At 48.2% G+C, this 23,200-nt stretch overlaps 1 pseudogene; it reads left to right on the forward strand.

Moving 5' to 3' along the window:
* The first annotated feature begins 13,911 nt into the window (after positions 1–13,911).
* Positions 13,912–22,708, forward strand: LOC137663840 (solute carrier family 2, facilitated glucose transporter member 3-like; annotated as a pseudogene).
* The last annotated feature ends 492 nt before the right edge of the window (positions 22,709–23,200 follow it).

Consider the following 23,200-nt stretch of genomic DNA (forward strand, 5'->3'; position numbering starts at 1 on the left):
ATATATGTAGGTCTTGAGATAGATCTTCAGGACATGGCTATTTCTTACTGTTTATATACATAGAGTGCTTTCTACAGTGTCATCCTGATTTAAGCTGGACCCTTTAGGAGAACTAATTAGTCCTATTGATAATCCATCCCTAGCTGGCTCCAGGCTCCGAAGATCATATAATCAGTAGTTTCATTTGTTGGTTTCTGCAATATTCTGAGCTCTGTGGGGTAAACTCTGGAAGAATTGAGGGAGTGGCTGCCATGGGGAAATAATTCCAGGTCTTACACTGAGCCTGGCACAGAATGGGATGAAATTCAGGGAGGCTTGGGTCTGCTGTATGAACATCTGTTTGTCTCAGATAATGGCAACAGTGGTCAGACATGTATTTTACTACTACATTTCACCCCCCAGTTTAAGGTGTTCCCAGAAATCTTGCCTCAACACTTGATTAGGAATCAGTTGCAGATAAATATGTTATTTATGGAGTTTTGAGCTTCACTGCACTTTTAGGTCAGTTCAGGATTTAGGGTCTCATGTGACTAGTACATTGTCCTCTGTCTCTGATCCAGTGATTCTTCTGAAAGGCTGAAGAATGTGTTATCTGATAAGTCTTTGGACCTGTTAAAGGTGGTTTGGCGCAGGGTCCCAAATTCCCAGGGAAACCTGAACTCTTGGCATAGGTTAGGCTGAATGGTTGTGGTGCCCTGTGCCTTTGTGACACAAAGAGCTGCACAGAGCCTGCACTTAACATTTAGGGATAGTGCAGGAGATATTTCTTGACCAAGAGAAACATTGAAGACCTGAAAATTACTGAGTCTCTGAAGTAGTGGGCTTTCAACCAAAAAGAAAACCCTTCTGTGGGCAGAGGAGGAATCCTGCACATGTTCTGTCCCCATGTCTCAGCGCTGCACTAATTGCTTCACTCCACACAAAAATGCTGCAAGAACATCCTTCCCTTACACTGTCATGCAACTTGTACCCAGTTACTTTGTGAAAGTCAGAAGAATATCACCTATTAGGAAGACATATATTTCTATATCAGCTGTCTCTGTTTCTATTTTTCCTTTTCTCAATTTTTATTATGTTCTTGTCCTTTCTTTCACAAATATATTTATTTTGCAGAGCTATTTTGTTCTTACATTGTCTTAACCTGCATCTTGTGTTTCTCTCACTTTTTTTTCCTGTCATTCCTTCATTTTCTGTAAGACAGATATTTCCTTCCCTTGTTTTTGCTTCAGTTCTTCTTCATGCCTTTTTCCATTTCTCTGACTCAGTCACTGTGACGCCACGAGAAGATCTAGAAAAACAGATAAGAGTTAAAGTTGGAGAAAAGGAGCGATACAGTGGCTATACTGCCAGGACAGTGGCTGGAGTTAAGAAGTAAACAGGCTGTACTCCACCACCACCTATGCACACAACATCCTGCCTTGAGAGAAATTCCAGGCCCACATCAGTGTCTGTTATAGTTCACCCACCCTTTGTTCAGCTGCTTGTTCTACAAACAGGTAGTGCAGTGCTTGTTGTTTAAGACAGACTTCAATACAGGGGCTTATGAATCCACAGGGGAATGTAGACAGTGTTCAAAAAACATGTTTCACAAAAACCACACTCGGTGGCTGTCAGATACTGGAGGCAAATTTCTGTCATTGCTTTATTTCTGAAAATACTCTTTGCATCCCTTTGCACCCCTACTGGATCAGACACAATATGAAATGCAGTGCTGATTGGTATGTTTTTGTAAAAAAGGCTCCTTCGGAAGCCCTTCTCACCACTGGAGGCAACTGGAGTGGTGGAGGCCCTAAGAAGTTATCGATTGCCAATTTTGGGTCAGGCAGTGGGACACATCCTCATACAAAGAATAATTAAGGATGCATTGGGTATGAGGCATGAGGCAGCCTGATTCCTACCTTACCTGGTATAGGTACAGAGAGCGGGTGACCCTGGTAGTCTTTGCTCCAGTCATTTTTTCACCATGAGCGTGTTTGAATATATTAAGCAGAGCACATATATCTATATTTTAAGGACTACCACAGGTAGTTATAAGACCTAATCAGGCATTCAGAGCAGCATGGTGAGTGGGTTTGTCCTCTGACAGCAACTTGTGGATCCATGAACACCGTGTCTAGGAATGTAGAAAAAGGGTCCCTTAAAGGAGAAGTTGAACACAGGTCTCATGTTCTGGGGTGTTTCACTAACCATAGAGCTACTCTGTCAATGGAGAGGAAGAGCAGGTTCTTTAGTAGCTGCTTTTTTAGAACTAAAGAGAGGGCTGAGTGCACGTTCAGAAAGGCACAGGTTGCAGGTCCCCTCTGAAGGGAGACACCTCCCAGCAGTGCTGAGTACAGCAGCATAGCCTGGAGAGTGCTGGCCTTTACTGTTTTCCCCTGTGCCATTTTGCATTACAGCTCCCCTGGGTGCTGGCTTTTTGAATCCGTAGTAGCAATATTCATCTCTCCTTACAGGCTTTTGGTTTCCATTTAAGGGACTGAGAAAGTGCTTATGCTGCAGTGCTCAGCATTGTGGCATCTCAGTCTGGGATCTACTTTTAGTCTTTGTCTCAGTTCTGCATCTGAAAAAGGCTCTTTCCTCCTTTCAGTGGGGTGCTGCGAAAAATCAAGGCTGTGAGGTGTCCAGATCCTACAGTTCTGCAGAAGTAGTGTATATGCATACATGCCTCACGGATGGCAGCAGAGGCGGGGGGAGGCATGCAATTAGCGACATATTTTGAAGTACTTGACATGTTGTTCTGCGATCCCCTGAAGACTGGGGGATCTAGCAAGATACTGCTCTATTCTATGTCTGGTTCCAACTGGCTGTAGCAGAAGCACTAATAACCCAGCAGTCCTTCAGTTGGCGACATTTGGCTCAAAGGCACAGTCCCTGACATCACACCTAAATTCCCATGCTCAGTCTTACTCTACGAGGTCCTCTTTGGTTTTGGCATTTCTTTTATTTCTGCCCCCTAAATTCTCCTGCTGTGTTTCTGAGTGGAGGGTGTGTGGATGTCTCTGATGGGAGGTGCCTGCTCCTTGCTCTTACATCTGAAAAATCTCATTCTGTTAAGTCTGGTCTGTCCCTTCACTCTCTCCATTGCCAAGGAGATTCAGTTTCCCAGGGAGGATGTCTGTCAGACTGGCTGCTGTGAGCTATTCACTTCTTTAGAAATTCAACTGCTTGGGGATCTGAGATATGCACATATGTATGTGTGAGTAGGTGGGTCAGAAGAGAGGATTACTGAGAGGGACTCCGTGGTATACTGTGGGAAGGCAAAGACAAGGAGCCTCATTGAAGCCTAGAGGGACATACGGGCGGCGTGCAGGACCGAGGGGCCTCTGCAGAGCGGCTGAGCACAAGGACAGTGACACTGAATACGCTCCAGCTGTCTAAAAAAGCAGTAGTCCCTCACCATAACAATCCCCTTCAATCCTCATGTTTCTGAGGCTTCCACATGTGGTACTGGCTGTGTCTGCCAAAAAGCCTACTTTACCTGGCCTCCCTCCCTCCTGCCTGGCCCTGGCGCAGCTGCTAGCAGGCCTGCAGCTGAGGACGTGAGAGACCGCACGGGGATGCAGCCCAGCTCCCTCCGGCCACCTCCTGTCTCCCAAAAGGCTGATGGCACTAATCAAGGACAGAGAAGGGCAGGTCCCCACCCCCTCCTCATGCTTTTAACCCTGTGGTGACCATGGCATCCTTTCCCAAGGGACTGTTGGAATGGAAGTGAAGAATCACAGATGCAGAGGCTAAGAGAGGAATAGGGAGGCACAGGCGGTGAAAAGTGATGAGGGAAGGAGTGATGAGAGGGAGCATGGCCGGGGAAAGGAGGAGCCACTGATGAGTAGGAGGGCAAAGACGCAATACATGTCAAGGGGGGAGTGTACAGAAAGTCGCACACTGCTTGGAAACAGACACAGCAATAGGGGACAGATGGAGAAACCACAAAGAGGTGGAAGGAGACCTGAAGAAAGAGAAAGAAGGGAAAAAGAAGAGAGATGGCCTGACAGGGAGAAGGCCAATACGAATACAGGAGGTGCCAAGAGCTGGCTAGAGGAGGGTTATATGACATGCTGAAACCAAGGCACCCAGACAGTGGGTACAAACATGGCGTATAGCCCTGCCTAAGAGAGAGTTTTGTAGAAGGGGAACTCCTGATTTTTAAAAATGCTGCTTAGTGGGGAGAGGACCACTGGCTGAGGAGACCAGGTTTACAGACTTTATGGATCCCTCAGTCTTCCCCTGTGGGTGGTTTCCCTTCTGTATGTCACCTAGTTAGCACTCTTGTAGCTCTGTCAGTAGCCAGGGTTAATGGACTGTCCAGCATGTAGTCCCTGCACTATGGCTTCTTGCTATCATAGACCTGCCATCTCATTTCTTTAGTTTCTGAGCTGGGGAATGGCCAGCTCTACTTATCTGTGTCATCAACAGAAGAATCTACACTCTTCCTCATGCATCCAGTCTCTGCTTTCCCAGGTCCATTTCCCCATACTTATATTGTTTGCAGAGCGATAACAGACTTGGCAGGAGAGCTAATTCAGGAGTATAATCTCTTTCAAACAAAGTGCACCCTGTTCCCACCTGGTCAATTAAACTGGAACAAATCTGTGCAGAAGCACTGATCTGAGGCCAAGCACTTTCCCTCGTGGAAAGATGTGTGATGGCTTCCCCTGTGAACACCACCTCAGCCCTACCTCCAGCTGTGGGGTGGACAGCTCATCCCCGCTGTCCATTGCCTATTTGCTTGGGCAGACCACAGCAGAGTCAGAGCCACTGTGATGGTGGCTTCTGTGTGATACATACCTGTGCCAGTCCCTTGAAGGAATAACTTCAAGAGTGAAGCCCCTGTTGGAACAAGTAGCATAGGTGCTTTGTGAAGCTGTTGCTATCACAAACCAAAAGCCACAGAGCAGTGCTGAGCCTGTTTCCTCCCAGCTGTCCCACAAGTGTGTTATCTCTGGGGAACTCAGAGCTAAAGCTTCTCAGTACTATCTAAACCATCTCTGCCTCTAAGCCCGTTCTTGAAGGAGTCCCTGACCTCTCAGCACCTGGCCTGTTCCTTACTGAGAAACAGGGCCACAGTGAGAGACTGTTTTGGAGCAAACACAATATTTTGTGGGGAGGGCTCTTGCTGGAGTACAATTCATTGTGCAGCCAGGACTGTGACCTCTCTAGTTTCCAAAGCTTTCTCTGGGAGAGGCCTTGGCCAGGGCAGCCATGGCTCCTGTGTGATTCCCACAGCAACCTCTGCTGGGAGTTGCCACTGGTGAGTACCAAGGACCTCTCCATACACTTAAGTGTAAAGCAAAGGGTAGCTGTGCAGAACAGCAGTTGTGGCCTACCCTGTTGCAAATGGTGATGTAAAATGTTAAAAGTATTGCCCTTCACATTGTGTTGGAAAAGCACAGATTTCTTTTGAGGATTTGGTCGGTAGTGTTAGTTTCTTCATGCTTTCAGCGAAACTCTTATCTCTACTGTTCAAGTTCTCTCTTTTTCCGGGTTTTGAGACCTTATCACTTCAAAGAGTGAAATTTTTTGCACAACAAAATACTAAGAGAAAAAACCTGCTTCATTACCTACAAGAGTTTCCGTGTAGGATTTTATTTTGCTTTTATTTTTGTTAATATGAATGCTAATGTAGATGTGAAAGTTAATGTTTGGTTTTGGACAAACTGTGCCCAGTAGAAATAAACAAGAAAAATAAATATAGGCTTTCAAATAGGGAACAGGTGAATACTGGCAGACAGAAATGCATACTTATAAGCAAAAGTAGTAGATACATGAATGCAAGCAAGCATGGATACACAAACACAAAAATACAGCTATATATTGTGTATACATTCATATGAACACGTGCATATGTACATACCTTTGTATGTACAAAGTGTGCAAATATCTTTAGATATTTAAATGTATGCTCTGAAATAAAAGCATGTGCATATATATATATGGACATAAAGCAATACACATGTACACATTTTAATATTATGAATTCATGCACTGGTAATCTCAGACATGCTAGCATTTGTACAGGCGTGCAATAGCACACATTACATATCTGTTTATGTATCAGAACATGAAGTTACTTGGATATGGACATTTTATATAGAAATGCAAGTGTAATACAGGCCCCAGAGGATCCTCCACCTGCCCACAGAAGCACACCTGAGCAGCTGCGTACACAGCATCCTCGGACAGCTAGGCTAGCTGAATGTAACCACTCTAGTTTTCACAAAGATGAGGAGAGCCACGGACAAGCAGATACATGTGTGTGTAGGAGTGGAAGTGAGCCATGAAAGGGTGCAGGAATGATTCTGGGGGAGGACGAAGGGTGTGTGGAGCACCCAGAGGGAGCAATGCAAGAGCCAGATGGGTTTGCATGAGCAGGGTGGCATCACTGGAGGGTGAGGAAGGAGGCTGGGTAAGAGACAGAGAGCATGAGTCAGGAAATGAGTGGTCTTCCCCTGAAGAGAGTCTGTATAAAATGAGGAGGTGGTTTGGGGGAGATAGCCACCCTGGCTTACTGGCAAGCCATTTCCAAGGGGGAGCAGGGCAGAACTGCCAGGATGGGATGATGAGGATGCATGCCGGGATCCCTCCTGCCCCATTTCTGGGAGCTGACCCGGCTGGCAATGCAGAGCAGGACTGGCTGCACAAGGCAGCTCTTCCTACAGATGGGTTTAATCTTGTCTTTCCTTGTCCGTTCCACCTGAATCTCAGCACAGGAGTGGTGTGTGGTGTTTTGGAGCACTTTTCACATCGCCCTCTTTCTCGTCCTACATGGGCTGCTCCTTGTGCTCCTGGCTACTGAGCGGCAAGTGTCGGGTGCTGTAGGTGTAGGGGAGAGGGAAGCGTTTCCACGGGGCAGCTCGGAGCATCTCCTGCTGGGAGAGGAGTGATAAACCCCTGTGGCTAGACTGGTTTAGCCATTGTTGGCCCACAAACCTGTATAGGGAGAGGAGGAGGCTCAAATCGTGCTGCCTGACTGTTTCCAGCTCAATAGCAGCTGATTTTAGATTACAACATCGAGGGGATCAGAGAAGTGTCAGACAGGGGCTTTGTTTCTTTCCTGTGAATCCTGCTGCTGTAATCACATGTGATCTCAGTGAGCCATCTTCACAGTCTCTGCTCCCCCACCCGCCCCAGGCTACAACCCTTCACACCATTGCTGGGAAATGTAGTGTGAGTCAGGCCAGGTACCTGGGAGCAGAATGTGGCTTGATGAGAAATGCCTCCAGAAGTGGTGTTCGTGAATCTGCAGCTCTGCTGGTGCCCAGTTAATGTGTGTTTCTGTCTCTGAGCTGCTGTGTCAATATATGTATATGTCTAATGTGTGTGTTTGCTGGGGAGTGTGTATGTATAGTGGGTGGGTTCAACTCCGCATACTGTATGTGTATGTGCTGGCTGTGCGTGTAGTTTTCTCTTACTAATGTTGGGGTGTGAGAAGTATGCCTAAATGGGGACATGAGATAAGGTAGCTTACACTGCTGAAACGCCTCCACCCTATGCCGTGGTAGGCAGGCTCAGACTGGCTCCATGTGCCAGCAGGCAGCATGCCCCAGCACCTATTGCACTGATGCTGGATTGACCAGGCTAGGCAGAAAATGCTGCTGTGTGGAAGCGTATGCTTTCTGATTGGTATCTGTGTGACTGAAACACTGCAGCTGGTTAAGCAGCTAGAGAACATTGTCTAGCTGCATTCGTCAAACTTCCCATCATCCTTTCATTGGGCTGGCGCGGTGCCCCGCACGTACCAGAGAGGGATTCTTTCTATGTCTTCCAGAGAAAAATTGTTTCCCCTCTGTAAGAAATAACATTTTTCCATCTGAATGTAGTATTTCCTCGAGAAATATGAAGTATTAGTTTTGTGAAGACTCATCAAAAACAACCCACTCCTTATGCATGTGCTCTTCAGCCCTCGGGGAAAAGGAGGAAAGAGTCATCTGAAGTCTCAGCTGAACGGCAACCCCAATTACCTCTATCCCATACCTTCTGTTCCTCTGCAGGCCTCTTCATGAACTGACCCCCATCCCAACTACTCTCCTGAACCGGGTGTATTTTCCTATTGCTATGCTGCTGCTCAGGACTTTGCTAGGAAATTCTCTTTGTAATTTTACTCCTTGGAACAATTTTTTTCTCTACTTACACTGATGGTCTTTAATTGAACTTCATTGACCAGGTTGTTTTCTTGCATTGCCCTTCAAATTCAGTTTCTTCCTGAGAGTGGATAAAACCATGGTGAGATACAGTGACTGACATATAAAAAAACCCTCACCACAGATATTTTGGCCAAAGCCCTCTCATTCCTGCCCTGCAGCCTCCTGCTAGCTCACCCCTGAGCTCCCATCACAGCTCTGCTGGTGCTTCCACCTCCCCTGCTCCTACAGCATCCCAGTCCCGGACTGGGACATGGGCTTTGGGGCAGTTTCAGACATAGTTCACCTGTTGCCTGTATGTTCCAGAGAAAAGGAGGCAGAAGCTGAGAGAGATAGTAAGAAGGGTGGTTGCTTATGGAAACAATATACTTACAGCATTCTCTGAGAGTCACATGCACATACTTCATTATTGCTATTCTTAGATAGGGACCAATGTTAGAATAAAACAAGATAAATAGATAGGACAAGAAAAGGGCAAATGCACAGATCTGTAACTCCTCTCTTTGCTAGAAAGCCTGGGTGCCCAGGCAACATAAATCAGAAAAATAAAGTAGGTTTGTGGCCTAGATGCTGGGCAGGAGTCTTTTTCCAATTAGAGCAACAGAAGAGGACGAGGCCTGAAGTGTTATGGGAAGTAGGACTAGGAAACCTTAGATGACTTTCTGGGGGTTTTCACGTCTCTCACGTAGCACCGAGGTAGGTACAGGAAACAGAATTTTCAATATGATGCTACTGCTCGTGGTTTACTCTCCAGCGTGTTGGTTTCTGCAGAACTATTCATTTTTTTTATGAAGGTTACTTCCCCTTCGAAAGTGATTGTTAAAGAATTAAATGTTCATTTCTGCAGAGTTATTTTTTTTCCAAAGGTTACTTCCCCTTTGCAAGCGATTATTAAAGTGTTAAAAACTTTTGACTTTTGATTAATTGACTAAGTTAATCAGGAAAGTTTTCAGAGACATTAGCTCCAACCTACATTTCACCATGCTACAGGGTAGAGGTTAAAGGCAACTTTGGTTTTATGCCGTGATCACTCCAGTGCTGTGTCTGTGCTCTCCTAGTTGGGTAACTCTGCAGTTTCCTCCTGTACATCTCTCTGTGTTCATCTTTTTTGTTTATTCACCTGTTATCCCTTTTCCTCTGGTACTTTGCTGCTGCCTTTTCCTTACTTTTCTCTTTTATTCCTCTGCCCTGCCCTTCTAATCTGTTTTAGTGCTTGCTTTCTTCACCTCATTATGCCTTTTCCTTTCTTTTTGTTTTTGCCTTCTGCCTCTCCATTGATTCTCTTGTCACTCTCTTAACATCCTGTTGTCTAGGGCCAAACTACCCCCCACCCATCATCTTGTTTTTCTCTTTTATCTTTCCTCCTTTTTCTCCCTCATTCTCAGCTCCTCTCAACAAGAAAAGTTGTCTGGTGGGGGAAGCATCTGGTCCCTGCTTGCTCTCATTCTCTCTCCTTTGTTCTGAATGTTCTTTTGTTATAAACACAACAAACAGAAAAGCACAAAATCATCTCTCAAGGCAAACACTGCGTAATAATCCTCCTTGTCCCTGCTCCTCTTATCTCTGAAGAATTTGTTCTTCAGGCAAAGTAATAAGAAACATGAGAAAGGATTCACTAAACTTGGAGGGGAAAGCGAGGGACTTGGAGAGAGCTTCATCGTATGGGGCAGCACCACCGAACTGAAAGTTGGGTAGATATGACAAAGCAGCTAGTGTAGGGTGAAATATAGCTTGCCAGGAGTTTGGACAGCAGAGAGATAACCCTGTGGTTGATCAGTCCCTGTCAACCAGTCTCTGTTCCCATGAAGTTGTGGAGGCATGGATAGGATCAGAAATTTTGGTTTTTTTTTTTTAGCACCCAATTTCTTGTGCCTTCTCCCCATTTGTCTCCTGAGCCAAGGACTTGTGTATATGAAATGTGTTTGCCAGAGAACTTTACTTGTTGGAGCTCCACTGATATTCTCAAAAAGCCACAGTAAGGTGTTTCTGTGGGGTCACTTGCCAGCTCCAGCCTCTGGGATAAATTAAGAACAGGCTTGCCTGTTGCTGGGGCTCTTGGTTAATGCTAAATAGGCATTCTCTGATAGAAACAGCTTTCCTCAGAACATATAATTTCCCTGGAAATGAAATGTTAGTTGGCATGCACTAGTTTAGACATGCAAGTGTTCTCAAAGCTAAAAAGCAAAAAGCTTGTTAAGCAAAAGACAAGCCTTTCCCTATCCCCATAGCTCCATGGTTAGGATACTGGTGTTTTAATGTGGGGCAGCCAGCATCAAGTTCTACCTGGGGCTGGCTCTGCCTGGCCCTTCCATTAGAAATCTTATGTCTGCCTGGCCACTGGCAACCTGCAGTGGGCCTCCATCCTAATGCAGTTAATGTACTTTGCATAATACAGAGTATTATATTAAAAAAAAAAAAAAGACTAGGTGGATAGTTTTAGTTGGTGCAGTATCAAATAGCTCTGCTAAGGAGGTATTAAGGTACTTCCCCCAACACCTGAGCTTCAGAAGAATTATCATCTGTGATGTGGGAGGTAGGTGTGTGTCCTAGGACAGAAACAAAACTGATATTTAGGAGGAACAGGCTGTGATGCAAACTTCAAATTTAAATACTTGAGCACCAGCAGGTGAACTCAGACTGGGGCAAAACTCACTGAAATGGGAAGGTGGGGTATTTTCCCCACATTCCTTAGGGAAATTTGGTTTTCGGTGATGCATTTTGAGCTTGTGTCTCTTTCTTACTGCTGTTTACTCCACCAGCTCTGTAAAGATAAGGAAGTGCCACCCACTGTGTTCTGCATCATGTGTTAGAGATTTAATTTTCAGCTAAACTCTTACTGCTTCTAAGTTGGACTGGTAGCTACGTATGTATTTAACCTAAACTTTGAATTTGGATTGCTCAGCAGTTACAAGAGTCATATGGGTCAAGAATAAACTAGGAATGAGACCATTTCATAAGAATGCTTTTCTCAGTCTGGAGATTGCGTCTGAAAATTTGGATGTGCTTAGAGCCTCCCCAAATATGGCAACTTCCCATACTCACCAGTAAATTAATATTTCTGGAGCTAATGCCAGCATTTGAGACAGCTGGATGATCAGATTCAAGGTGGAGTTTGCTGTGCTTGCAAACAAATGGAAAGTAAGCTAGGACAAAGAAAAATAAATGTGAGTCAAGATTAGTCAAAGAAAGAGTGTTAGGAAAGTAGGGCCGAATCCAGCAGCCTGATAGAGGCAAGCTGCCACAGCTCCTTGCTCCCCAGTGAAACCAGTATCAAGGCTGAGCATGTATTCCCAGTAGGCACATGCACACAAACACCCATATATACCACATATATACACGGCCACCACACAGATCTACACAGAGCATTTACACAAACACAAACAGCACCAATGGCCTCATCCTGTTCCCCTCCCAGACTGAGCAGGTCCACTAGTGGGAAATATACATTTGTATGCATACACATATAGACATGCACATGAGGTGGATCCTTCCAGGAGCTGGGCTCAGACACTCAGTCTGCCCCTGGATCCCAGTCTCCCCTGTTGCCGGCACCTGAGCATATGAGACCCCAAGGCTGCAGCCCCACTCCTGTTGCTGGTACAGACTCACACACACACATAAGCATGTGCACAGCTGGCCAGGACTCCCCTAGTCCTTCCAGAAGCCAACCTGCCATGGCCTCACCCTTGGAGACACAAACACCAGTGGAGGGGGTGGAGGGTGCCCCCAGACCCCATGGTCTCTCTGGCAGACGGCTGGGACTGTCCCAGTCCCTCTGAGAGGCAGCTCTTCCCTTAGAGGTACCCCCCGGCTCCCTGGCCACTTCACCTGCTTGCCTGCTGGTCCGGCTGGATGTTCACCAGTGCTCACAGCCTCACCTGCACACCCGCACTCGCTGCACCATGGGCACACGAGCCCCTGTGGCCTGGCACTCAGACCCCCATACCCCCAAATAGAGAGTACCTCACCCAGGAAAAGAGTTAGAAATAGAATTTAATAACGAGATAGGACAGACTGTGCTGATCAAGTGCAGGGCAAGGCTGGACACATGTGCTGGTCAGCCAACAGTTTACATGCAACTGGCCCTTTTTTCTCCTTATCCCTTCCTTACCCCTCTTTATTCCTCCCCTAAACATCCCATAGTAAGTCCTGTGCAATCCCAAAATGCCCTTCCCCTGCACCCTTGTAATGTGTCCGGTGCCCCTGTAGGCAGCACACCCCCTCTCCCCCAGCCTGAAAGGTGCCTCCAGCCGCTGACCGTGATGGGTTTCACACCTGGACAATGGGGCTGATGGCCTCTCCTGGGACAGCCCTGTGAAGGGCGGGCCCAGGCAGGGTGTCCCTTCCTCTCAGTCCTTAATCTGGGTTGCCACCTGCCATTGTGCCCCTGTGCTCCTCCGGGTGTGTGAAAATGGGGCCTTTGATGTGCTGATGGCTCCTGTGATGGCCCTAGGAGTAGCTGGGGCAGGGTGTTATTTGGGCTCCTCCTCCTCCCATTGTCTCTCTGTGCTTCTTTGTGGGTGTAAGGAAGAGCTTTTATCACGTAGCCTAAGAAAGAGGACTGTGCAGGCTTTCCTTGCCCTTTTACACAGTTTTTTTTTCTGTTGGGAATAATATTTTACCACCACCATGTAAATAGCCATGAAGGGAGTGAGGGAAAATATCACCCTATTTGACCTGTTGATTTCCCGTTATGTGTGGTCACGTGACCATGCCAAATAAACAGCACAAGTGACTTTAAAATAGGATCGTTCCAGTTCCCCAGAATCTGGTGACAAAAGCGATGGCTGGTCCCAAGGTAATTTTTCTAAGAACGAAAAAAAGGTGTAAGACAGCTTCCCCCCCACCCCTGGCCCTGGCCCTGGCCCCCCGCCCCGTCTCTGAGCTGTTGCTGTTTTCTGGAGCCAAAATGCTTGACAGATTCTTAATTCAGTGGAGACTTTTATGGTTTGACAGCGGTTTTGCCTGAGACTCAAAGCACAGCTCTTCATTACTCTCCTGGAAGAGTCTGGCGATTGTTTGGCCTGAAGGATGGACAGCAAATGAACACGAGGCGCAAGTAGTGCAGTTCGGTTGGAAGGGTGCAAGTTTGGGGCTAAACGCAGCTGCAGAGTCACAGCTCCAGCTTTGCCCCCATAGATTCTAGCTTTGTAAGAAAAAATATATTTTAAAAAACAAAACAAAACAACCAAAAAATCCCCCCCCCCCCAACCCAATTACCCAGAGCTGTGCCTCATCCACAGCTTTGGGAGGCGGAACGAGCGCCCACAGCGCGCAGCATTTGACTTCAGGCTTCCGCCAGTGCTGCCCGTCCCGCTGCTTTAAGCGCAGATCGGCCGCAGCTTTACGCCACGCAGCTCCCTTCACGCACGTCGCCGCTATTCTGTCATCAGCTAACATTTGCGTGGCATCGAAAGCGCGGTACACGCTTCCTCTCCGCGCTTGTGATTTTTTCCCCGGTGCTCTCTCCGCAGGCCGGCAGCCGGAGCCGCGGGCTGCCCGCCCGCCCTGCCGCCCCCGCCCGCCGCGCACCATGGCAGCCCGGCCGCGCAGCACGCACGCTGCCGGAAGGCCGCTGATGTCAGATTTAAGTCAGCGGTGTGAGCTCAGAGGGCTGCTTCGGGTTTTGGTGTTTTTTTGTTTTTTAATTTTTTTTTTTCTGGTCACTGCGGGATGCCGCGGAGCGCCCCGCCCCCTCCCCCGGCGGAGGCTATAAACGCGCGGCCGGGCCGCGGGGCGGAGTGTGTAGTCGAGTCGCCGGCTTGTCATCGCGGGTTCCGTTAGGCGGGGGGGGGGGAAGCCGTTGGCCAGCAGCCGTTGGCGGCCGTCAGTTGCTCGCCGTCCTTCGCTGACCATGGATGCCAAAAAGGTACGGAGGGAGCGCGGATTTAATCTTCTTCTTCCTCCGCCGGCAGCGGTGCGGCCGCTGCGAGGTGGTTGCCGGCGGGCAGCTGCCGCTCGGGTCCCCTGCGCTCCTCGGCGAAGGGCAGGGGAGGCGGGGAAGGTGGTCGCGACTGGCGGGTGGTCGGGATTCGTCGCCGTCTCGTTGTCGGTTGCCCCTGGGTGTCTGTTGGTCGTGGCGAAGGTGGATGCGGCGGTGGTGCCGGCAGGCCGCGGTCCTTCGGCGGGTGGCTCGGGAAGAGCCCCGTCTGTGGGGGGCAGGGGGTGAGGGGAGCTGTTTGGGAGGGGTCGGTGCGGGTTGTAAGATTGATTTGTGTTCGTGCGTGTGGCCTGGTGATCCACAGGATGCGCCATCCGTGTCGATCAGGTTTATTTTGCTGGCCGGGCAGCACTCGTTTGTCCCAGGATTCGTGATGCTAAAAGGGGGATTACTCTTAAAGGCTTTTTTTTTTGGTGGTGATGGTATGGCTTATAATAGAAGTAATTTTAAGTTTCAAAAAGCAAGCAAAGCATATCCTCTCCCCCTTTCTCCTTTGGAGAGCGGGCGATAGAGTCTTTGTCGGTATCGTAGTCCATCTGCAGCTACGAGCGAGGCGTGCGCCGCTGGAGTGAGCTAATGACTGCGTGTGTTTGAACGCATCAAGGGGGGAAAGCAGGCGGGCGTGAGGAAAGAGGGAGACAGCACATATCCAGCTGAACCCGGTGCAGGATGCCAGGGGATTACAGTTACACAGGAACGGCAGAATCGGGGAAGCCCGGGGCCGTCACGGCTGTATTGATGGGAGATGCGGGTAGTGTGAGAAGATGAGGCAGAGGAAAGCAGAGCGTCTGGTCAAGGTCGCTCAGAGGAGGGCTGAGAGGCCGCTTTAGCTGGGTTCAACAAGTTGTACTGCTCCGAGGTTCTGGTCAGTGAAGGAGAGAGGGGGCTGGTGAGAAGCATCTCCTGGATAATGAAGGCTGTTGAGGCCTGTGGTCAGAGGGAGGGGTGGTGGTTTGAGTTCCTTGCCGATGTACAGACCTCAGCCTTGAGCCTTTGGGTAGGGCGGGTGTAGCTGTACTATTTCTGAGCTCCTTGTTTGCGTTTTGGGAAGTGAGGCGCTTCCAGCAGTAACAAATGATCCGTATATTAGATCACAGTCTGGCTCCCTGGAGGGGATTGGTCAGGCCGTGTGATGTCTAGGTCGTATGAGACTGGGTAGGAGATGAACAACAGGCAACGGCCAGGAGAAGGGAGTATGAAAGAGGGTAGAAGACCTAACTTCCTTATAGCTTTTGTATGTACCATGTAGGTAAGGGGTACCCACAAAGCGGGTACCCTATGGTCACTGCTGTACCCAGAAGAAAAAGGCCAGCTATGACCACTGCAAGCCATGACAAAGCAGAGCCCTGGGGGGAAAGATGCTCTTATGTTGAGTCACTGTTGAAAATGTGGGGAGCTGGGTTTTGTCCTCAGCTTTGCTATACTTGCTGACTAGGGATGACCTGGCCTGAAGTCCTAAAAGTGCTTAGATGTCTTAATGCCCTTTTACAGGCATCCAGCTGCTTTGCAAGAGCTGTGTCCTTGTGGCTCTGTGCCAAACTTGCTTGCAGCAAAAATGAGAGGAGCGGTCACAGAGCAGCAGGGAGAAGGCCTAGACCACCTAGGGTGTGTTCAAGTGTGAACGCTACCTCGGGAATCATCTGCCCCCTGCAAGGAAAGGGCCTTGCTCCCTTTGTCTCCATCACTAAGCTTGGCAGGAAGAGAGCTCAGCCTGAGACGTTTACGTGATGTAGGTGGGGGAAACCATGCCTGAGAGTAATTTCCCCAGTTTCTGTTTACAGGGGCCTAACTGGTAGCTGTGTGAGTGTTGTGCAGGCCAGAAGCGCCTACATGCTTGGCTTGAAAGATTGGTAAAAGCGGTGTGAGCGCTGGCAGAACGTTATTGACAAAAATTAGGGCAGCCTTGGGAGCCCTTGCTCCTGGAGCTGAGCCGTAAAGTGAGAGACTGGAAGAGCTGTGACAGTAGGCCCCACTTTTCTCTCCTCTGCCAGCCTTAGGACAATAATTGGAAGGCTTGTGAAAAGGGACTGTTAATATTTTTGGAAAAGCTTCCAATCCCTCCTGAGACAGAAACATGGTATTTCCAAATTGTGCCAACTCAAGCACTGGCCATCTAAGTGCCAACTCCTCAGTCACCTGCTCCCCCACGCCTCCCTAACACAGAGCTGGCTTAAATGCCACAAGCTTTTAAAAATGTAGAAAATGTCAGATGCTTTTCACTGACACTTAAATTTCTCAGTCTGTGGGACGTCTGAGATTGGACCTTCAAGCTTCCTCTATGGCTCTGAGGGCTCAGCAGTTTTTTATTTGAATTTAATAAATAGAGATTTACACACTCAAATTCCAGGGGCTGTGCTTCATTTAAAATACAAAGTATTGCCACAGCATCAAGAAAAATAAAGGGGAAGGTTGGCAGCACTGCCACCGCCTCTGTGAGGCAGGCTGCTGTGCCAGGTGCCCTGGGGCAGGGTTGGGAAGCTCTAGCCTGGGAAAAGCAGGCCTGTTGTTGAAGAGTGCATGTTTTAACTGTCAGGAGTGACTGCCAGTGTAGCTCATGGGCAGATCTGAGTTTCAGTTTATGGGAACTTGTCAGTTGGCATGGGGAAGAGTTAGACCCTTGTTTCATGACATGCCAGAGATCAGCAAAAGCTTTTCTGTAAAGCAGATCAACCCAAAATAACGGCCACTAATGCAGCCAGTGTATTCATTAGTAATGAGTTGAGAATAGTTGATGAAGGTCAGGAGATAATAAAGGTTCTGACAGGCCTTCCTACTTCTAGTCACAGAACTTTTTCTTGCTGTACAGTTGCATCTCCCTTTACAGGGTCTCTGTTACTGGTACCCACCCTTGCTGGATAAAAGCCCATTCCCTGCCCTTGGCACACTTGTACATGGCACCTATGAGCTGCAGCTGCTGTTCATGTTGAAGAGAAACTCTAGTTGTGTAGAAAGCATGAATAACCAAATTAACTAAATGTTTTCTCTCTCTTTCTACAGAAGATCACAGCACCCCTTATCTATGCGGTTTCCATTGCTGCCATTGGATCTCTCAGTTTGGGTACAACACTGGTGTCATCAATGCTCCGGAGAAGGTGAGAGGAAAGAATGAGTTGGGGAGATGGTGTGAGTGAGGGGCTGACAAGAAAAACAAAGGTTGTAGAAAGGAGAGGAGCTGTCTCTGAAGCAGCTAATTCTGGTTTAGGAAGTCAAGAAGACATTCAAAACCTCCTCTCAACTACAACAATGGACAGGAAGGGCAAAGTTTTGGGGAGGAGAGAGAGCAAGCAGAGAGGTTAATTCTCTTAATTAGGAGTGCAGAGGAGAGGTCCATCTGCCATTTCCTGGTAGATCTATATTTGATGCGTGGAGGAATGTGAGCCACTTCAGTTTTGAGTCAGAATAAACCAGCCATGGCAGAAGGAATGTAGAGAGCAGTGTGCAGAAAAAGAGTTGAGGGTTGGTAGGGATTACAGTTGCTCTAGTTAGTTTATCTCAGGGAGCATCTCAGGCTTCTTTCTTTATTTGTTTATTCATTCCTTGTGTTAGATGTAGATTCAGTGCTTGTAAAAGGGTTGTGACTGGGACACTCTGACCAAATCATCTCATGACTGCAGCCTAAGAAAGAAGAGATGAAGAAAACGAGAAATGTGGTTTTCTTGTAACTATAAGATAGTTCCTCTCGAGAACTGAGTCACCAATACCACATCCACCCTGTCTCCGGGAATAGATGTCACATCACACGTTTGGGGGGGGGTAGGTGGTCCTCCCTAGCTAATGTCCTGCTGCCATCTGCTGGGGGCAGATGCTCTGGGGCCATGTCCCCCTCAGCCCTTGCAGAATTTCCCTCATTATCAAAGGGGTTGCCTCGGAAATCAGCAGCACAACCCTGCCACATCCCCATGTGACCACAAAGGACTATTGTACCTAATGCTGCAGTCTTTCAGGCTTAGCTCAGTGAAACTTTGTGTCTCTTAAACTGTTTCCATCCCAGAAAGCCTGTTCCTGCTGCCAGAGTTCTGGTATTGCCAGAAATGTTCCCTTCCATTCCCTGGTCACATTTTCTTGCTCCCTCTCACTCCCAACTGTCTCTCACACCCCCTCAAGCACCACCAGTGACTCACATCATCCAGAAACATTCAGAAGATAAGCCTGTTTTCCTTAATCATCACTGGCCCACCCCCACCACATTCAATGAAGCAACCTCTTCGTCACCATACTGCTACCCATCTCTGAACTTCTCAGAGTTCCTCTTTCTGCACCCTGATCTTCCCCTTGTATGACTTATTGCTGCCTACTGAATTTTTAGGATCTATCATTGCTTCTTGCCTCCATGAAAACAGAAGAAAGACCTCAGAAGTAATCTCCCCTCTCCCAGTGCAAAGTGCTTCCCACTGGATTGTAACTCTGTCCCCACCTGGTTTCTCTTGCAGATCATCCAGAGATTCTTCAACAGAACCTTGTCAGAACGGAGTGGGGATGTTGTCTCCCCAGAGCTCCTCACTTCTCTGTGGTCCCTTTCTGTGGCTATCTTCTCGGTAGGAGGTATGATCGGCTCCTTCTCAGTCAGTCTATTTGTCAACAGATTTGGCAGGTAAGTTGGGAAGCCGGATATGAGCCATTAGGGAATTCTTCCCTACAATGGAGTGTTGGGAGGGAGAGGGCAGAGGTGAGAGGAAGGAGGAGGAGGAGGAGGTGGGAGGTGGCAGAGGCTGGGGAGGAAGGAAGCAAGAATGTGTGGGCTGCAAAAAGAAAGAGTTGCAGGCCAAGGCAGGAGCTGAATGGGAATTACTCTGTTCTCCTCCCACCTCTGAGATGGGGTCATGGGTAGGTTTATCCCTCTCCCAATGATTTTCCCACTGTACTGCCAGTTTAAGCTCAGTCTTGACATCTTTACCCTGGCAGGAGGAACTCCATGCTGCTGGTGAACATCTTGGCCTTTGCTGGTGGCACTCTCATGGCCTTCTCTAAGACGGCAAAGGCAGTGGAGATGCTGATTATCGGCCGCTTTGTTATTGGTCTCTTCTGTGGTCTCTGCACTGGCTTTGTGCCCATGTACATCAGTGAGGTCTCGCCCACCAGCCTCCGTGGAGCCTTTGGCACCCTCAACCAGCTGGGCATTGTTGTGGGCATCCTGGTGGCCCAGGTAGGCTTGACACAACCTGATCCTTCCCTCAGGGGAAAGGGGGGCTGGGGGAGGGTGAGGTGGGCTGCACTCACCATCAGGTGCAGTATGTTGTCCTGTCATACTCACTGGTGTGGGAGTGAGGAATCAGATCAGAGTATTTAAATCACTTTATTTCTCTCCAATTCTTGGTGTAGATCTTTGGCCTGGAGGGAATCATGGGGACTGAGACACTTTGGCCACTGCTTTTGGGGTTCACGGTCCTCCCAGCAATCCTGCAGTGCGTGGCTCTTCTTTTCTGCCCTGAGAGCCCCCGTTTCTTATTGATCAACAAGATGGAGGAAGAGAAAGCGCAAGCAGGTAAGAGCTCATCTCTGAAGGGGCAGGGCTGTATTCTGCCTCCCAGCCTGCACTGAACTTGAGTGGGAGGCCAGGACTGACTCTGGAGCCTGTGATGGATCAGGGTGTGACTCCCGGAGGGCACCAGGCCTACCCTCCCATCCTTTAGGTTGCACCAGTGCCAGGAAGTGTGAGAAACGTGGCAGCCCAACAGAGACTCCAGGTGGGATTAAGATGTGAGGAGTGGCACCTGGCCTGATGGGATGTAGCAGGGCCAGCTGCTGCAGCTCTGTTAGCTCCTCCTGAAAGGCAGGAAATAGGCTGACATTTAACAAGGACCTTGGAGGGTGTTTCCCTCTCCTACTGCAGAGGGCTGAAGTCAGCTCTGGCAAGCATGTGAACAGAACGAAGGGATCAAACGTAAGTTTGGAGATCAAGCAACATGAGCAGGACCAGGGCCTGGTTTCCATGCTGATCACAGTACCCTGACCTCTGGGTTGAAAAGATGAGCAAGGCTGCATGCAGAGGCTCAGTCTTTCCCACGCAGCAGGCCCAAACACTGACTGGCAGGTGGTCCAGTCTTCCCAGTGTGCCCTCCCTGAAATAGCAGGGCAGAGTGGGGGTACCTGCTGGCTCTGTGTGTATTATAGCTGGCATTTTTGGATTCCTCCCTCCAGTTCTCCAGAAGCTCCGTGGTACACAAGATGTGTCTCAAGACATCCTGGAGATGAAAGAAGAGAGTGCTAAAATGTCCCAGGAAAAGAAAGCAACTGTGGCAGAGCTCTTCCGTTCTCCAAACTACCGTCAAGCCATTATCATTGCCATCATGCTGCAGCTCTCCCAACAGCTCTCAGGCATCAATGCTGTGAGTTATCTTCCTGTCCCATCTTCTGGGCCTACCTTATCTCTGGCTACACTTGCCACTAATGTTGAGAGAACTGTGCTTCCAAAAACCCTTTTTTGTGCCTTGACTGGAAGTCACTGTTTTGTGATAACTCCAGAGATTACTAAGATGGAAGGTGGAGATCATACTGGCTTTCACTTTTCCCATACACACCCCAGCAAGACATTGCAGCCTTGCATCAAGTGAATGAACCTTGACTGGAAGCATGCTGCTTTATACTGCTGAGTGCTTCTTAGAAACTCCCTGTTGGGCCTGCAAGCCATTAGGCAGGGAACAAGAGGCATGCTCTCAAACACTGGAATCATGACGGTGTTTAACTTTTGCTTCTCTTCCCAGGTATTCTATTATTCTACCGGGATTTTTGAAAGAGCTGGTATCACACAGCCTGTGTATGCCACCATTGGAGCTGGTGTGGTAAACACAGTCTTCACTGTTGTGTCGGTAAGTGGAACAGGACCTTATGGTGAGAGGGACCTTGTCTGCCTGGGCTTTTTTGGGAGATGTGACTGAAGACAAGTAGCCAGGCTGTAGCAAAGCATTGGCCTAGGCAATGGCCTATAAGAACAAAGAAAAGAGTGCATTAAAAGCATTGTGGGAGAGGAGGTGGGGAAAAAGAGGTATTGTTAACCTTTTAGAAGAAAGGGAGGGTGAAAAGGAGTGCATGGGGGAAAAGAATGATGAGAGAAGGCAGGAGAAAGAACCAGAGAGGGAAAAACTTGTGCCAGATGGAGCAGCCTAGTGACCTGCATTGAGATCACCACTGGCGCTGAGGGCTACAGGCAGATAAAAGAAAGAGGTGCAGAGCACACTGAGCAAGGGAGCCTCTTCTGCTCTTACTGCCAAAGTCATGGATTTTTTTCTCCTCCTGCCATGTTTCCAGCTGTTCCTGGTGGAGCGTGCAGGGCGCAGGACCCTTCATTTGGTTGGTTTGGGTGGCATGGCTGTGTGTGCTGTTCTTATGACTGTCGCTTTAGCTCTGAAGGTGAGTAATTAGTGTTCTGGTCCAGGCTGACCCCATCGGGGAACTTATAAGACTATACATCTGCCTTGCCCTGCAATTCTGCCCTCTAGGCGGGTACAGCTGGGGCTAGAGCTGAGTGTGTGGTGGAGAACACAACTTCCTAACTGTGGAAACTGTGCCACAGTGTTCACAGTGCATCTGAGAAAGTTGTGACTCTGGAGATGCCATTGTGCTGAGCCATATTTGCCTCTCAAATTGCAGTTGATCATGTTTTGTTCCCTTGCAGGACATTGTGGAGTGGATCAGATACATCAGCATTGTTGCCACTTTTGGCTTTGTGGCTCTTTTTGAGATTGGCCCTGGCCCTATCCCCTGGTTCATCGTGGCAGAACTCTTCAGCCAGGGCCCACGGCCTGCAGCCATGGCAGTGGCTGGTTGTTCCAACTGGACCTCTAATTTTCTGGTGGGAATGCTCTTCCCCTATGCAGAGGTAAAGACCCAGTTTGCAAAGCATTGTGAGAGTGCTGCAGCATTGGAATAGGTGTCCAGAGAGTGGTTGTAGAATCTCCATCCTTGGAGACTTTAAAGCTTGACTGTATGACCCTTAACAACCTGATCTCTCCTCGAATTTGAGCAGAGGGCTGGTCAGTCTTCCCAGAGGTCCCTGATTCTGTATTCTGATTGTTACTGAAGGTTGAGTTGTGGCTCACCTTGTATTCTGCTATCTTAACTGCTTGTAGCTTACAAATAGTTGGAAGAGACATCTTAATTAGCACACCAAGGCTCTCCCTTTAAAAGCCACAATTTTAGTCACCCCCAGGAACATTAAAGCATTTCAGAAGCCCACAGGAACCTGATTTCATTTTAAAAAAGTGCAGTGTTGAGAAAAAGTCAGTAAGGGCATTGTTGGAGAAAGGTGTTAGAATTTTGACCTGTCACCAGCAAATGACCTTGCATTTAGGTTTATGACCTTTTCAAATTAAAATCTCCTGCTTTTGTCCTCCCTGCAGAAACTATGTGGTTCCTATGTCTTCCTCATCTTCCTTGTTTTCCTGGTCATCTTCTTTGTCTTCACATTCTTCAAAGTGCCGGAGACCAAGGGCAGGACTTTTGAAGACATCTCCAGGGGCTTTGAAGGGCGAGCAGAAGGCAGCCCCACATCACCTGTAGAGAAGAACCCCATGGTGGAGCTGAACAGCATGCAGCCTAACAAAGAAGTTGCCTAAGAGTCACGACACACCCCTTCGACGTTATTAAAGAGTCAAAGGAATGAGCAAAGAAAACCATGAGAACCAGGACATTTCCCCCCCCCCCTCAATTGCTGCTATTTTCTTCTTTGCACCCACATACTCCCCCATTCTGCCAGGCTTACCAGCATTAAGCAAATCTGATATGAGTGATCCCATTTTCAAGTACTGGAAGGCACCTGGCACTTGCAAAAATAATCTCATCTTCCCTATCACAAACATCAGGAGAATAGAGAAGACCTTGCAATATTTTTGCTTTTTTCACCTGTAATTGCTATTTGGGGTTAACATACTTATGCACGCAGTGACCATTATCTATTTGAATCTAATTACTATTTTTGTAGTGAGTTGAAGTGATCCACTAAAAAGTCCCCGGCCCTTTGAGTCTACTGTGTGTGTCTGTGTGTGTGTGTGCAGTGTTACACTGGAATTTAACAAGCCTACCAAAAAGCCATCCGCTTGCTTTTTCCTATCCAGTGTGCACTTTTTTCAGCCTCAGGAAAAAGGGGACCAAGTTACATGCATATTTTTTCCTGCTCTTCTATTTT

The sequence above is a fragment of the Nyctibius grandis genome, chromosome 5, assembly GCF_013368605.1.
Source record: "Nyctibius grandis isolate bNycGra1 chromosome 5, bNycGra1.pri, whole genome shotgun sequence".
Classification (NCBI taxonomy): Eukaryota; Metazoa; Chordata; class Aves; order Nyctibiiformes; family Nyctibiidae; genus Nyctibius; species Nyctibius grandis.